At 53.3% G+C, this 16,479-nt stretch overlaps 1 protein-coding gene and 3 long non-coding RNA genes across 17 annotated transcripts in view; 1 reads left to right on the top strand and 3 right to left on the bottom strand.

Moving 5' to 3' along the window:
- LOC140626668 (uncharacterized) overlaps positions 1-15,273 on the top strand; it is a 39,210-nt gene extending 23,937 nt beyond the window's left edge. Inside the window, exons 2-5 of one of the 3 annotated variants that reach the window (XR_012025718.1) lie at positions 11,576-11,839; positions 12,435-12,504; positions 13,134-13,439; positions 14,427-15,273. This is a non-coding gene — a long non-coding RNA (uncharacterized lncRNA). Of the gene's footprint in view, positions 1-11,575; positions 11,840-12,434; positions 13,440-14,426 lie in introns of all 3 variants that reach the window. The other 2 variants (XR_012025719.1, XR_012025717.1) reach the window with 2 other exon arrangements.
- The window catches only part of NOS1AP (nitric oxide synthase 1 adaptor protein), a 277,804-nt gene that overhangs the window by 149,350 nt on the left and 111,975 nt on the right, over positions 1-16,479 (bottom strand). The window lies entirely within an intron of this gene.
- LOC140626669 (uncharacterized) lies at positions 3,199-7,613 on the bottom strand. Its single transcript, XR_012025720.1, has 4 exons — positions 7,405-7,613; positions 5,292-5,370; positions 4,567-4,671; positions 3,199-3,756 (listed from the first exon to the last, which is right to left on the bottom strand). It is a non-coding gene; the product is annotated as an uncharacterized lncRNA (long non-coding RNA).
- LOC140626671 (uncharacterized) lies at positions 7,641-15,322 on the bottom strand. Its single transcript, XR_012025722.1, has 3 exons — positions 14,094-15,322; positions 9,752-9,960; positions 7,641-8,124 (listed from the first exon to the last, which is right to left on the bottom strand). It is a non-coding gene; the product is annotated as an uncharacterized lncRNA (long non-coding RNA).

Raw genomic sequence — 16,479 nt, 5'->3', positions numbered from 1 at the left:
GCTTCAGGGAAGGGCACGGTTTCACCATCGTCCTCCAGCTTTTGCACACCTGCTTGGGCTCCCCCTACAACCCTCCGCACCAGACGCCCTTTCCTTCCTCCTCCACCAGCCAACCACCAGAGGTACCCCTACTGCCAGGCTGGGGCGGCAGGACGCCCAGAGCGTGCCCACCGCCTGCCCGAGCCCCAGTCGCACTCAGAGGTCCCGGCAGGAGGAAGGCAGGGCCCGACTCGGCTCCGCGAGGGCAGGGCAGGCCGCCTGGCTCCTGCTCTGTGCGGCGTCTACCTACGAGGGGGGGGCCCCACAGAGCACCTGCTGACACCCGCGGCCCCCAGTCCTCCGAATGTCACGGGCCACCTTCCCACATGAGCTCCCCCCCCACCCCTGTCCCGTCAAGTGTGAAGGGCCCCCGAGAGAGCAAGGTGGGGGGATGGGGGGGGACTCAACAAAACGGGCAAAACCTCCCCCCACTGCACAGTGTCCCCGGGAAGCGGCTCCCTCGGAAACGACCTGAGGGACAAAAGAGGCAGGAGTCCTGGAGCGAGGGGACAGGCCACCGCACCTGCTGCCCCGCTGCCACCCGGCTCACGCCTGAGCGCTCGCTGTCCCCCGGTTTTCTGCAGTGGGAGGAGTCACCAGCGGTTAAGTGCTGTGAAAGGGACTGTCCCCACGTCCCGCACTGACGGCCCCACCGGCCAACGCGACTGTATTTGGAAATGGACCTTTTAAGGGGAAATTATGCTCAGCTGAAGCCCTAAGGGAAGGGTCCTGATCTGACAGGACAGACGGCTGGACAGGAGAAGTGGGGGGGCTCCCCCTTGAGCACGGGCAGAGGAAAGGCCACGTGGGCGCGGGGACAAGGCCACCGGCCGCAACCACGCCGAGAGGCCTCCGCAGACCCCGACGGGAAGACCTGAGCGGCCTGCGGGCTCTCCCCAACCGCACATGCCGGTCGCCCTCACTTCCCAGCCCACGGGGACCAGCTGGGACTCTTCACCTCTGCATCGAGGTCTGCTCGGCACAAGGGGAGGCGGGAAAACAGGGCACAGCAGCGGAGCCACCGGCTCCCCGCAAGCGGCGGGACACCCGGGCCTTCCCAGGCCTGGGGACAGCACAGCCGCTTCAGGCCCAGCTCGTCCCGGTACCCCCGAAGCCTGTCCTCACACCAGCCCACCGTGGGTGCCTCTGTCCACCCCCCACCCCAAACTACCCCGCTTTCTCTGTCTGCTCTCTCAAATAAATATTTAAGGTTTTTAAAATTCATTTGAGGGCAGCCCGGGTGGCTCAGTGGTTTAGCGCTGCCTTCAGCCCAGGGCGTGATCCTGGAGACCCAGGATTGAGTCCCACGTCGGGCTCCCTGCGTGGAGCCTGCTTCTCCCTCTGCCTGTGTCTCTCTCTCTCTCTCTCTCTCTCTCTCTCTCTCTCTCTGTCTCTCATGAATAAATAAAATCTTTAAAAAAAATCTTAAAAAAATATAAATAAATAAAATTGAGAGAGAGAAAGAGCACCAGCGCAAGAGGGAGGGACAGATGGGGAAACAGGCTCCCCACTGAGCAGGAAACCCTATGCAGGACTCAATCCTAGGACCCTGGACTCATGACCTGAGCTGAAGGCAGACGCGTCACCCACGCACCCTAAATAAAATCTTAGAAAAAAAAAGAAGAAGTAATAGCAGTCCATGGGAAGCAGAAGGCAACGTCACAGAACAATGTGGGTACATCACTGTTTTCCTACCTTCCCAGAGAACACTGGCCTCCCATCCACAGGTCAGGAAGCACGGTTAGGAAGGCCAGGACGGGGCACCGAGAGGAGCCCCAGCTGGGGCCTCAGCAGGCGACTACCTGGAGGTGATTACAGTGGCATAAATACATCCAATTACAGAGCGGAACAGGTGCTCTCTGGAGCTCGACAAAAACGCTCTCCTGGAAAGCAAGGACATCAGAGAGAGAGAGACGCCGGCCTCAGAGAGCTCAGTGATGTGACAGTCACAGGCCCCAAACAAAAATTTCCAGAGAAGGTGGATTAATTTTGGTTCTCAGTCACAGCCAACAGCGGATTCAGAGCTGTGCAGACAGACAGACAGAGGCTGCAGGGGAGACAACGTGGCTTCTGCTTACTGCTCAGCCGGGCAGGACAGCTGTGGGGCCAGTCACTGGCCCAAGAAGGACAAGCCCGGGCCTCAGAGCCAGTAAAACCTCAGATTTACACCCATGCCTCTCTGCGCCCCAACACGTCAGCCCACTTCACACCCAAAAGTTTTTTACATGTAATGACAGCAAGGTTCTCTGCTCATCAGAGCCGTCATTTGAATACCTGTCCCCCAGCAAGAAATCAGTCCGGCCGGCAGCTGTGCCCACCTCTTTCTTCCCCTTCCCAAGGATCTCAAGATACAAGGAAAATTAACTATATATAATTTTTTCTAAAGCACAGGGTCAGAAAGGACTTCGAGTCACCCCATCTAGTTATGGATTTGATACCTTGATCTCTCAAACACCAGGATCGGCCTGGGCAAGAATAGCACCCGGGATGAGCGCCCTTCACATTCCAGCAACTCTGACGGCGAGGGAATTCTCCTGAGCCAAATGTGCCTTCCTACCACACCAGGTTCTGCTCTTAGCTTCATGACAGTCTTCCCAGAAGCTGAAGATGGCTAGCAAGACCCTGGCCCAACCCTCTCATCGGTTTCTCTTCCGTGCGTACAAAAGAAGTGGGCCTCAGGATCAAGTTTAGCTCACACGATGGTCAGAGGCGGAAGGGATGGCAAAGGTCATTTAACTTCTTGTCCCTTGAAGGGCGACCCTAGACTCAGAGGGGAGAAGCTGCAGAAGAAGGTCCAGAAGAGGACCCAGAGAGGTCCAGTCCTCACAGCCAGGTTAGATGTGAGCTCCCTTATTCCCAGGTCTCCTTGCACTGAGTTCTAGGATATACTCCTTGTTTTCCCAACAGAACTGTGAGCCATCCTCACGACTGCCCTACTCTCTGGGGATCAAACTGAGGCCCTGGGACACACTTAGGCCCCATATTCATGTCCACACTTAGAGGGACACAGCAAATCCTACTGGAAACCCTTCTAAACAAAGTGAGGTCCATCTTGTACTCATGGAGTTTGTAAGGCCAAAAGTGAGACCCCAGAGGAGAAAAAAAAATGCACCCATAAGCCTACTCACCTGATCAGTGTTTTTTCAAAGTAAATCAGAACCAGGACATGGGATTTGTTCGGCCCCTCGCAGAGCTGGCATTCTGAAGTTAAGGCACTCCAGACCCCGGAGTCGGCGAGGAAAACACAATGAAATCCAGGAATTCTGAGTATTTATTTAAAACATGCTAACTGACAATGATGAATAATGGCCTCAGAGTTTCCTTCCTTCCCCAGCCTCAGCTGAAGGTGGTACAACCAGGAAAATGAGCTGAGTGGCTCAAGTAAACACATTTATTAGACATTTACTCTATCATCGGTATCCAGGCATCGTAGAAATAATGGAAATCCTCCCCGAAGGTATTTATAACCTGACCGAGGGACAAGGGACATGCCATGCCCAGAACGTGGCAAATCAGCGATTCTCAACAAGGAGTGATGCTGCCCTTCAGGGGACATTTTGCAGCATCTGGACACATTTTCAGTTGTCACAACTGGAGCGTGCTACTGGTACACGGAGGACAGAGGTCAAGGATGCCGCCAAACATCTGCGCATGAGACAGCCCCCACACCAAAGAATTATCTGGTAGGAAACGACAGCAGCACTGACGTTAAGAAACCTGAAGTAAAAAATAAAAAAAATAAAAAAATAAAAAAATAAAAAAAATTTAAAATTAAAATTAAAAAAATAAAAAAGAAAGAAAGAAACCCTGAAGTAGATGCTCAACAGAATCCTTCCAATTCCGTATTTGTTGAGCATGTGCACGTGTTAGGTTATAGCACGCAGGAACTGAAGATGAAGAAGACAAGTCTCTTCTCTCACGGCGAGACGCAAAACAACTGTAAACTACAAGGTGTGGTGCAAGCCAAAGTTAAATTGGGTGTGTAAGTGCTTCAGGATTCTGGAAAACGTAGGACAACTGTAGGCCGACATCCATCGGGAAGAAGACGGGTCCCCAGGTTGGTCGTGGAGGGCAGGGGGGTCGGGGCGGGCAGGCCCAGGGCGCCGTGGCAGGTGAATAAGGGGCAGCAGTAGCCTCGCCCTGAGAAGTGCGTGCCTAAGGGACACACATGAAGCACGCTGACCTCTGGTTCTCCCACAGTGCAGTCAGCTACAGGGCCGGGAACTTATGTGTCTTTTTTTTTTTTTTTTTTTTTTTTAAGATTTTATTTATTTATTCATGAGAGACACAGAGAGAGAGGCAGAGACACAGGCAGAGGGAGAAGCAGGCTCCCTGCAGGAAACCAGATGCAGGACTCAATCCCGGGTCCCCAGGATCACGCCCTGAGCCCAGAGCAGATGCTCAACCGCTGCGCCACCCAGGCCTCCAAACCTACGTGTCTTTATCTCTATTCCACAGCTCCTGGAACAGGATGTGGACTTGATGAATACGAAATAATTAGGAAATGGCGATAAAAACAAGAACTACCATTTAATGAGCGTTTGCTCCGTGCCAAGTCCTCTGCTTAACGTGGTCTTCAGGCTCCCATTCAGTCCTCACCGCAACCCCGCAAAGCACACAGGATTGCCGTTCCTAGGAGGAGGAAACCGAGTGAGGGAAGGAACAGAGAGATCAGCAGAGAAGGCGACCAAGAAAGGCCTTGAACAGCTCTGCTGGTCCCCTCCCTTAACCTGGGGTCTTCCCTACCTGACTGTCCCCTGGCTTTCCGGCTGCCCCCCACCCACCCCCACCGGCGTCAGGGCTTGTACACACCAGCTGGCTGACCAGCACCTCGCTCTGCAAAGCAGAGGTGTCCAGTGTGTGTCCGGTAGTTCGACAAGGGTCCCCCAGGCCGGTGTGGCGCTGGCACCATGTCTGGGGCCTCCCCGAGTTTCCGCTGGCCAGAACCAGCACCCCAAAAGGGAAACGAAGCAGGAACGCTTCCTCAGGGAAGAGATGCAGATCCCTGCTCCACGTTAACACGGGCGGCAGCACACAGCAGCTCCTTTTTCACCAGCACATTTAACACAGCCTCTAATTATGTGATAAAAATCCTACTGGAGACTGCTTTTCCCAGAGCAGCACATTACCACCATCCAAATATTTCTCAGTCTCTAAATAATAGGGGAGTTTTACAAGGCACGTATCTACAGCAGCTGCAACAGCTTGAATAGGTCCTGGTTAAATCCTTTCTATTTATACAGTCCTCCTACCATTTAGAAGATGCTCTCCTGGCTTTGTTGCACTGGATCCAGGCATGCAGGTTGGGCGACAGGTCGCCTCATGTTCCATCTTACAGAGAAGAAGTCAAGGCTCACGCAGAGACGTAAAGCGGATTTCCCAGGGTCACACAGCAGTGTCTTCCAACCACCCCTACCTTTTACAGCCACCCTGATGTGGACCAGCCACTTGGCATGACCTGTGAGCCACGGGGCAATTTCCACTCCCCTTTCCTATCCTAGTTCCTTTGTAAACAACAAACAATGCTTACTTGTACGTCAATAAAAAGAAATCATGGACACAAAACCTGATAATCCCTCCTCTTAATTAGAACTAGGCTCAGCAAACTCAGGGGTTGGCCAACTTTTACAAGGCCAGACAGCAAATATCTTAGGATTTTGCAGGACAGACCATCACAAGCACTCGGCTCTGCCCCTAGAGTGCAAAAGCAGCCGCGGACAACCCATACACGAGTGGGCCAGTAAACTTTATAAAAACGTGACGAGACCAGTTGGCTGACTCTGAAATTATAAGGTCTTTCTATCTGTTAGGGACTGAACTGGGTCCTCCCACCCCCAAAATTCACACGTCGAAGCCCTAAACTACAAAGTTATATTTGGAGACAGGACCTTCAGGGAGGTGATTCAAGTTAAGCAAGGTTATAAGGGTGGAGTTCAATCCAATAGGGTTGGCGTCCTTAGAAGAGGATGAGACACTAAGGACACACAGAGAAAAGAGCAGGTGAGGACAGAGGAAGGAGGCGGCTGTCCACAAGCCAGGAGAAGAGGCCTCGCCAGAAACCAACCCTTGGTGGTACGTAGCTGGATCTCCAGCCTCCAGAACTGTAAGAAAATACATTTCTGTTGTTTGGGGTTTTCTGTTGTGGTGAATTGGTCTGCAGCCCAAGTGGATTAAAACACCATCCTCCTACAAACCTCATCTACCCACCAGGGTCAAATCTCCTATCAAATAGGAACTCAGGGGCAGCCCCGGTGGTGCAGCAGTTTAGTGCCGCCTGCAGCTTGGGGTGTGATCCCAGAGACCCAGGATCGAGTCCCATGTCGGGCTCCCTGCATGCAGCCTGCTTCATGCAGGCAGGGTCAAATCTCCTATCAAATAGGAACTCAGGGGCAGCCCCGGTGGTGCAGCAGTTTAGTGCCGCCTGCAGCTCGGGGTGTGATCCCAGAGACCCAGGATCGAGTCCCATGTCGGGCTCCCTGCATGCAGCCTGCTTCATGCAGGCAGCCCCTCTGCCTGTGTCTCTCCCTCTCTATTGCTCATAAATAAAATAAAATAAAATAAATTTTAAAAATTAAAAAAATAAAATAAGTTCCCACAGAGGGAATTAAAAAAAACACACAACTAGGAACTCAGAAAACTAAGGAAAAAAATTTTATAGAAATAGGTTTAACATGCCTCAGTCCACCTGCCTTTCCAGAGCTCCCTGAATTAAAGACCCTTTTATTCTAAATCCAAAGACTTGGCTCAACATTGCTTTTTCTTTTGCCTCTTCATTTTCCTCCCCCCCCCCCCCCACCTCAGTTTCTCTGAGTTTTCCAGTTACTTATGTTCACGATCCCTGGAAGGCTGCGTGCCACGGTTTTCCCTTTCAAAAGGTAAAGAGAGGATCCCCAGATTGCTGAGAAAGTGGTCCTCACTTGAGCCATCCGAACAGTTGGCTCAGCTGAGATGAAGTGACCCAACGGATAAAGAACCAGAATCCCTGACATATGTAGGCTCCCGGTTAGCATGTTTGGGAAGCGAGTACCGGTCAGATGCATAAGAAACACTCCTCTTAAAGTGTGGGAGAGACAAACCTTTAAAAAATAAAATCGTCTCCTCTGCGCTTTGGGGGAAAACTCTGAAAAAGAAAACTAAAGAGCCACCGATCGGTCCCCAGAGCACCACTTGCTCATAGAACAAGGTCATCCACAGAGTTCAGAACTTTGCAGGATGGTTCACACAGCAGAGCTAGCAATTATTAACACGGCTGACCTACAGCCAGGCAGCTGCAACTCCCAAACCTGCCATTCTGTGCCCATCACATCACGCCTTCTGCACAGCCCCGCGGTCCTCCTTAATAAAAAGATCCAACAGCGATGATACCCGAATACTCCCTGGAGAAGCTGTTGCGTTGCTCTGGATGGGAACACACAATGGAAGGCATGAGCGTGGCAGGATCAGCATCGTGTTTACAGAGGCGCAAGGAAAACCCTGGAACTTTGAGTCCCATTTCCAAGAAGCATCTGGTTTAACAAGTTTTGCTTTCTCTGGTCCCCATTCACTTCAACGGTTAGTCTCTGCCAAAAGGGAAAAAAAAAAAAAAAAAAGGGCACGGCAGGTAGAGAAAGAGCCAAGCTTGCTTTTAATGCTTTGCCCTGCAATCCGATGGCACAAGTCAACACCGCTCCCCGTTAGATAAACATCCACACCTTCTCAAACAAATGCAAAGCTACTTCTTAAAAATCCCCAGAATAGAACTCAAACCCATCCTAGAATTGCGAGAAGAAACAAGGTCATGTGTGTGCAGGCACGAGCAAGCCCAGCACCATTATCAACAGATGTTTGCTCAGTAAACGTATAAATAATCACCAAGAAACATCCTCCTGTTTGGGGGAGTTGCGGGGGGCGGGGGCAGGTTGGTGGTTCACATTCTCATCCTTTAAGAAGCCAGGCAGCAGTTCTGTTTCATCTCTGGGACCAGCTGATGAGCACTAGGATTTCTGGCAATAGGTTTATGTTCCATAAGGTTTTACAAAAACCCTTCAAGGCCTTCGTGTCGCTCAGCCGTGCACGGAGCCCAGTTATCTCCCTACCCGCCGCCCCCTGCAAAAAAAAAAAAAAAAAAAAAAAATCCAGGGTAAATTTTAATAGCTGCTCTTCCGAGTTCCCTGGTCCTACCCTGTAAACAAATCACCACCCATTCACATCCCACATGAGCACCCAGAGCCGCACGTGTGCACATATAATCCCCAGAAAATTGCAGCAACACCAAGGGAGCGATTCAGATTCATCACCATTTCTAAGAATTAAGGAGAGCTGGAGCTTGACATCTCCATTCTCCCATTCCACTCCCTTCTGAAAACCACTGCAACAGCTGGGAGCAGCTGCACCGACACCCCCATGCCGCAGAGCAAGACGCGCTAACCCAGGGCATGCCCAGAGCACGGGAGCTCAGGATGAGGCCAGAGGGACGGGAGGATGTGGGCCACCCTCCTCCCCGCTCCCACTGCGACCTGTGCTCACAGTGACCACGGCCCCCCGACACCTGCTTGCGGGGCTGCAGTTCCGTCGCCAGGCACCTGCCGCCCAGGGGAAGCGAACACGCGAGCCTCCCCACCACCAGCGACTGGCGAGGGGAAGTGCACACACGTGGAAGGTCTGGAAGCCAGGGAGGGCAGGGCACGGCTGAAGCAAGTGCAGCAGAACGTAAAAGCAGCAGAGAAGGGGGGATGAGGGTGGGGAAAATCTGCAGGAGCCTGGTGGCTTCTTCTGTGTCCTTTCCGGCTGCAATAAGTTTGCAGCATCCCCAGAGCAGGGCAGGAGGACCAGATCCCTAAGTGCTGCCCCTCAGGGGTTCATTGGCCCCCCACCCCCCACCCCCACCTCTGAGAGCGAGGACCTGGAATTAGTCCCCTTGAAGTCAGAAAAGCAGGGGATACTCAGAAAGCAGACACGAAGTCAAGGGCCCAGGTCGTGGCGAGTGGAATCGGAAAACAGGTTAGGAAAAAAGACGGTCCTTGATTATCGGCCCCGGGAGGCTCTAAGCCCGGCTTCCATGCTACTTCCTCTAATGCCTTTTTATCATGATGTTGCCTTTTAGAATCCGCTGAAAAAGCAAAGCTTTGGAGGAGATGCCCCAGGAGGAGAGACTGTTCCCCCAGGTGCTCCTCATCCCAGCCGCGCTTTGGTCACTGGCCTTAGGGTACACTGCGATAGGGGGACCCACCCCCCCCCCGTACTCCCAACCCAAGGCTCGCTCCACCACGTGACCTGGATGAATGAAGAGACAAGTGGGCAAGGACAGAAACGGAGACATGGACCAACGGACAAGCCCATAGGGGCTCTAGATCCACGTCCTCCAACTAAAAACATTTCATAGGAAAACATCCTCATGTCCGCAAAAGTAGATCAAACCGGACCAAAGAAAGCAGCAGGTTCCTGCGAGAGCCTCTCGGTGTTGAGAAAAGTCTCAAAGACTCTACCCACCCCCCAACTAGAGCTACCTCCCCGACACACACCACCCACGGCGGCCCTTGGTTGCCAACAAGCCCTTTGTGATGGGGAAGCAGAGAACCAAGTCGTAGAGACTTGGGTTGAGCCCCCCGGGTCCAGGCACACCTGCAGCTGCACACCCTACACCTCCCTCCCCCCAGCTCTATAGGCCAATGCAGTTCTTCCTTATTCAAGGCAGTTGAGATTACGGTTTTCTGAGCATTTGGGGAAAAGGCACCTTAAATGGATACCGAACGTAAACCGGCATTAACACTCCTGTAAAACCACAGAGCAGTAGGTATCGAGAGTTCCAAACTGGGGGCGCCTGGGTGGCTCAGTCGGGTCAGCGTCTGCCTTTGACTCAGGTCGTGATCCCAGGGTCCCCACATGGGCTCTCTGCTCAGAGGGGAGCCTGCTTCTCCCTCCCGTGCTCCGCCTGCTTGTGTTCTGTCAAATAAAGAAGTAAAATATTAAAAAAAAAAAAAGTTCAAAATTGTTCCTTCACTTTGACCCGGCAAATTCACTTGGAGGAACTTAACCCTCAAGCAATAATCCAAGACACACGCAGAGATTTATACATAATGAGGTTTGTTGTAAAAACAGAAACCAGGAAATACACTGAATGGCCCATGGGGGATGAAGTGTTAGGTAAAATTGTGTTTTATCCTTAAGGATAGCATAGTATGAGATCATGAAAAGAGCATGTTGACCACAAATTATTAAATATAAGGTTAAATGTTTTCCCTTAAAAATGAAGATTAGAGATTTTTTATGTGCTATGATCTTAACTTTGTAAAGAAAAGTAAAATACACAAAAATAGAAGATAGTGGGCCAAGTGCTAGTAGGAGCTGCTTCCGAATAGGGGTTTATCACAGTAATTTCATTTTTTTTTTTTTTTTATTCCTTCCTCTTCAAATGCTTTACCAAGGGAAAAGCAATAAAACTACCCGCCCGGCCCAAATAAAAGTCATTCTTCCTCCTGTTAAATAAAACCGTTTTCCTTAAAGCCTCCAAGAATTCTGTGATTCCCATGTAAGAACCTGTGGGATCCTTCCACACGGATCACCAGGACAACCGTTGAGATATTTAAGACCCCTCCACAACAGGCATTTTGCCCGGTCCAGGGTCAAATCCATTTTCCCAGCCATCCCCACAGATGAGGCTGGCTTCTCCACCTCTGCTCTCTGCACACATTCCAGTGCACCCAGGGCTCTTCAAAAAGGTGCTCCAAATTCATCACAATGCTCCAGGTATGCTCTAATAACTTCCACTGAAAGGATGGGGTTCTCACCTCCCTTCTCATAGACATAGCACCTCTATTAATACAGCCCATTTCCCTTCCCATTTCCTTCCAGCTCAGGAGTGAAGAGAGCAGCTCCGGGGCCAGACACAGAGACAGAATTCACAAAAACATATGCTTCCTCTCTCTCTTCTGAGACCTCCTGGTTCCACCGCACCCCCCACCACACACACAAAGAATTCCTCAGGGGTGAGGTCATGCTGAACTTCACTCTGAACCAAGTCCAGAACTTTCTAAAGCCCAGGGGAAGGGTGCCGGGGGAGATGCAGCAGAAGGCCTGAGCCTCAAAGCTCTCTGGAGGTAAGCCCCTGCCTCCAAGGCCAGGCCACAGGGTCTCACAACATTGAGGGGCCCTTGGGTCTGATTTCCGTTCAACCAGTTTTCATGGTTCCCCAAAGGGGCGTGGCCTACACCCCCAGGGAGTCAGAAAGTGCTGCTCCCTGCCTCAGAACACGAGCAGCCTTTTCGGTGAAACAGGAGGTTTCAGGATTCTTCCCATGTCATCAGATAGGTCCTGAGTGCAGGTCAGGGGAAGGGCCTGATGGAATGAATCCAAGGCCGCAAGGGTGAAAACCCACCCAACATCTACCTGCACCTGCCACGCACTCACAGCGGGCTTTGACCTGCCTGGGCAGCCAGCACGTCCTCCCCCGGGGGAGACGGCCACTCGGCGATGGGAGGACGGAAGCTGAGCGAGAGCTGTGGGCTTCCCACCATCGCTCCGTGGCGAACGACGCCCAGACCCATGCTTCCCTCTCCAGGCCCGTGGCTTCCACCAGCAGCTCGGCCCCCGCCTCCTCCCACCGAGCCAACGGCGCTCCCAGATCTGGGACCAGGGACGTAATTTGTATCCTGCTTCATGTGCATCTGCATGCGGGCTTCACGGTGCTTAATTCCGAGTGGGGACCTCCAACACCGAGGCCAGTCCTCCACAGCTGTCCTCAAACCCAGAATCACTGAAACCTTAAAACCAGTGTGTTCGATCGAATCCCCAGCGCAGCAGCACCCAAGGGCCGGCTTTTAAGGTCAGTCGTCTATCAGCACCCGCTCTGGGGCCAGGGGGCTTGGCAGGGACCTGTCCGTATACACAACCCAGGCAGCCCTCTTCTGGGGAAGGAAAATCACTCGAAGCTCCTGATTTCACCCACCTGTGCACCTGCACCACCCTCGCCAGAAGGGCTGGGAAAAATAGCAGATGTGACACAGGGCCACAGGCCTCCGGTACCTCTGCCAGTTATTTTCTGCATATCCTCGGCAAAATGGGGATGGCACCAACTATCGATTCTCACAAAGGTTTATGATTTTTTCTTTTGAAAGAGAGAGAGGCAGGGGGGGCGGGGAGGAGGGAGAGAATCCCAAGCAGACTCCACGCTGAGCACGGAGCCCAATGTGGGGCTTGAGCTCATGACCGGAGCTGAAATCGAGAGTCCGACACTCAACCCATGGAGCCGCCCGGGAGGCCCTGATCCTTACCAAAGGTTTAAAAGGTTAAATAAAATGAATGCAGTTTGAGGAAGCCAACAGCACACGCAGCTGTTCCCTTCTCCCACTCTTAAAAGGACACCTTTGCAGGACTCCCTCCCGACAGTGACCTCTCCATCCTGTCTCCTCCTACCTTAGGCTCCACGTAATTCTAGAAGCGGACTCTAGGAGATCTGATGGTGCAGTGCGACCTAGAGCTGCCTCGGTGGTGAGATGTGGGGAAAGAGGCTCATCCCCAGGCTGACCCCCTGTGAGGCGGGGCACTTGAACCTCTCTGGCGTGGAGAAGCCGTAAGGAGTGTCTTTGCCGTATTTGATAGGGCCACCCGTATCTGCTGGGCGGCTACTGCTTGCAGGACAGCATGCATCGAGCCCCCCTCCCACTGCTTGCTGCCCGCCTGGGGAGCTGAGACCCATCACCCGACACTGAGTAAGCCTCCTCCCCTCCCCGGTCTCGGGGGCCACGTCTAAGTGGACGGCAGGCCGAGGACTCTGTCCGGACTGGCTCAGGACGGGCACCGAGAGCGTCTGGGTGGCCCTTTTTACCTCCAGGGCCAGCACAGGGAAGGCTCCCAAAACATATCAGGTCGATCGATCAGCACAAGAATGAGTCAATTAAACGTGAGTCGAGGCAGTAGGGCCACCTGCAGGTTGGCACAGACCCCAACCAGGCCCGTGCCGAGGGCCACCAGGAAGCCTCAGGGAGAGACGGGAGCCCTGCCCAGGTCCTCCCGAGGTCCGTGACCTCAGTCAGGGCAGCAAGAACCACCCAGAAACCCCGGCATCATCCTCAGGTTCCTCTCTGGGTTGACATTCACCTCGAGTCTCTCAACAGCAGATCTGGAAACAGCCAGCTCCTGCCCTCCCTGCGCAAGGGCAAGCTCACAAAGGCCGGACTGACAGGATATTACAGAGATCAGAGACTTCAAGCCCCGGAGCCTCGGATTCACGCGCAGATGACGCCAAAGACAGGCCAATACGGAGGGACCATCAGGGAAGATTACAGGCCTGACACCCCAGTCTGTAATTAAAATGTCATTCTGTCTCTGCCCCAGCCCCTCAACGAGTATCAGGACAGCCCACTCTCTCCTCCACCCCTTGGCTCATCCTCCCTCCTCCTGCATCTTCTTGGAAAGCCTTCCAGGTCAGAGCCTGGGGGGGTGGGGGTGCAGTTGGGGGGGCAGCAGGTAGAGCCAGTGACCCCTTAGGCCATACTGCATGCCCCGTGAGGCTCTCTCCATCCCAGCCCCGAAGAGCAGCCCTGGGGACACAAGTGAGCCTCAGGGCAGTGTGACCCCAGGCAGGGCAGGGGCCAGGAGGGCTAAGTGCTCTCAGGCACCCCCAGGCCAGGCCTCTCTGCTTCCCCACCCGGGGAGAACAGGGGAGACAGCCCGGTGCCTGGTGGTGGGGAGAGCCCGGGGAAGGCCACCCAGCAGACCCAGGCTCCCCGAGGGACCCAGAGCAAGCCTAAAAAGGGCATGGGTGAGAGACCCTAAATTGTTTTGCTGAGTCAAGTCTGCACCGCAGGCTCCATCTCCCGGGCTTCCAACTGAAAAGCGGGTCACTTAGCTCTCACGCTCACCTTGGGGCCACACCAGGCTCCACCCACCTGTTCCATTTCACCAACACTCAGACCCTGGGCTGGGCGGGCGAAAAGCCAGCAGCCAGGACAGGACATCCAGGCTGCGGAGAGCCCCCACCCTGCGCCCCCCTCCCCAGGCCACCCAACCTCCAGGCTGCCCCCCACCCGCCTGAGCAAATCCAAGGGAGGCCCCCAGTGTCCTGCACTTAAACCCACCCCCAGCAGGCTCTCTGTCCTTGGTTTCTGCCCCACATGGGGGCAAAACACCAGCCTTCAGGGCCCACCGCGTGTGGCCTTCGCACTGGCCTGAGAACGCTCACCGGAGAGACACTGAGCGTTTCTTGAGTATTTACTCTACGGCACCCAAGACACTGTCGATGGTGGTTAATTATTACTCAAAGAAATGGACTCTGCCCTCAAAAACGTGTCTTTTATTGCACTTGCCAATAAACGCCCACGTAGCGCGTGGCCCCACTCACAAAGGAGCGGGGGAAATAAAATGAAAACCGCCCCTAAACCACCTTGCCCGTCTCTGCAATCTGTCCACAGGTGCAGCCGGCAACGCGAGGGGGACACAGCCCGCCCGCCCGGACTCAGGCGCTCCCCCAGCCTTGACTGACCATCTGGCAGCCCCAGTCCGCTCCTCCCAACAGCCTCCCTGCAGGAGTCAGGCTGACTGTGGTGGGCCACTATGTATTCTGCTGGATTTCTATGAGTGGCGTCGCGCACAGCCCGTGGGGTCGTGGGATGCTCCCCAGCACCTCCTCCCCGCTTCACGGCAGTCTCAGGCCAGGCCGCCCCTGCCAGGGGCCTGCGTCCCGCGTGGGCTCCTCCTCCCCGACACCCGCACAGCGGCTCCGGCAGCTCCACCCTGCACCCCTGAGATCCCAGCAGCATGCAGAGGGCTCCGCTGTCCTTCTGGCCTCAAAAATACGTTGAACGGGGCAGCTCAGCAGTTTGGCACCTGCCTTCCACCCAGAGCGTGATCCTGGAGACCCAGGATCGAGTCCCATGTCGGGCTCCCTGCGTGGAGCCTGCTTCTCCCTCTGCCTGTGTCTCTGCCTCTCTCTGTGTGTCTCTCTCATGATTAACTAAATAAAATCTTAAAAAAAAAAATACATTGGACGCATCCATCAGTCATTCTGTATCAATCAAGATTAATACAGAAACAGCTCAGAATCAGCCAACCTGACAAAGAAATGAACCCCCACGTCACCCTGAGCCACACTCCTTTCCTTTACCGCCATCAAATATGTGGTCTCCCTCCCCAAGAGCCAGTTGGTGGATTTTCATTTTACCACATTTTCCTTTACCACATTAAAGAAATGTCAATTTGGGGCATCTGGGTGGTTCAGTCGATCAAGCATCTGCCTTTGGCTCAGGTCATGATCTCGGGGTCCTGGGATCGAGCCCCGTGGAGGCTCCCTGCTCAGCCGGGGAGTATGCTTCCCTCTCTGCCCCACACCCCCCTGGTGCTTTCTCTTTTGCAAATAAATAAATAAAAATCCTTAAAACAATTAAAAATTATAAAAAAAAAAAGAAGAAGAAATGTGAACTCTGCAACTCTGTGTAAAAACTCAGGAGGAAAAGAAAGGGAAGAGTCAGCACTGAGGATGACAATGGGACGCTGAGCCTCAGCAATGACTAAGGCGCTCTCAGCACTGCTGTGCCAGGATTCCTTGGACAAGACATGGCCACCTGAGAGCCAGACCTCATTTCACTCCAGCTGGCCTAAGTACCCCTGTGGACCTCTCAGGGGACTCGCCTGAGGCCCCACCAGCCAAGAGAAGAGCTCACCCTGAGACACCAGAACTGGGCAGACAACGTATAGAAAACCCAAATCTAAACAAAACATTTAAGCACCAACACCTGCCCCCCACCCTCCCGGGGCACATGATTGACCCTAAACCCTGTGTTCCATCAGCAAAGACATTCTGGTCTCATTTACCCCTTTAGCCAACAATGAATTCCTTAGTTATTCTGACGATTGCTTACATTTTCTTTAAAACCACTTACGTACCTGGCCTTGATCCATGACCTAGAGGAAGGCATATGATACATGGCACAGGGCTGCTCTCAAGATGCTGGCAATCTAGTTGGAAGGCTCAAGCTATCCCACAAAAATTCGACCCAAGAATAAGGGCCTGAGAACCGAATTCCTATTGCCAGGAGTGGCTGGGGAGGACACCGGAGGGGAGACAGGGATGCCAGATGGTAACAGAAAGGATGAGTAGCATTGTAAAACAAGAGGGAGGGCACAAAGAAAGGAAAGGGTAGGACAAATACCATGGTAACTGGGAAGACAGTCCAAACAGGTATACCCAGCCTGCATGGAGGACAGGATGCTCACCTGGAGCGGAAGGAAGAGAAGTCTGACTTTTCTTTGTAACATTTGTTCTCAATTAGCAGAGTTTGTTCGTTTATTTATTCAGTGCCTAGATGCTGAGCCCGACCTAAGTGCCAGGCACTGTGCTGGGCGCTGGGATGCAATTTAAACAGGTCAGGGCTTTCCAGGACCTCAGGACACCCTCGCAGAGACAGTAAACACGTTGGCAATTAACGGACAGGGTGATACACACTGTGAGTGAGCATAAAGGACCGT

Source organism: Canis lupus, chromosome 38 (assembly GCF_048164855.1).
Source record: "Canis lupus baileyi chromosome 38, mCanLup2.hap1, whole genome shotgun sequence".
Taxonomy (NCBI): Eukaryota; Metazoa; Chordata; class Mammalia; order Carnivora; family Canidae; genus Canis; species Canis lupus.
The sequence above is the reverse complement of the archived record's forward strand: the minus strand, read 5'-3'. Positions and strand labels throughout refer to the sequence as shown.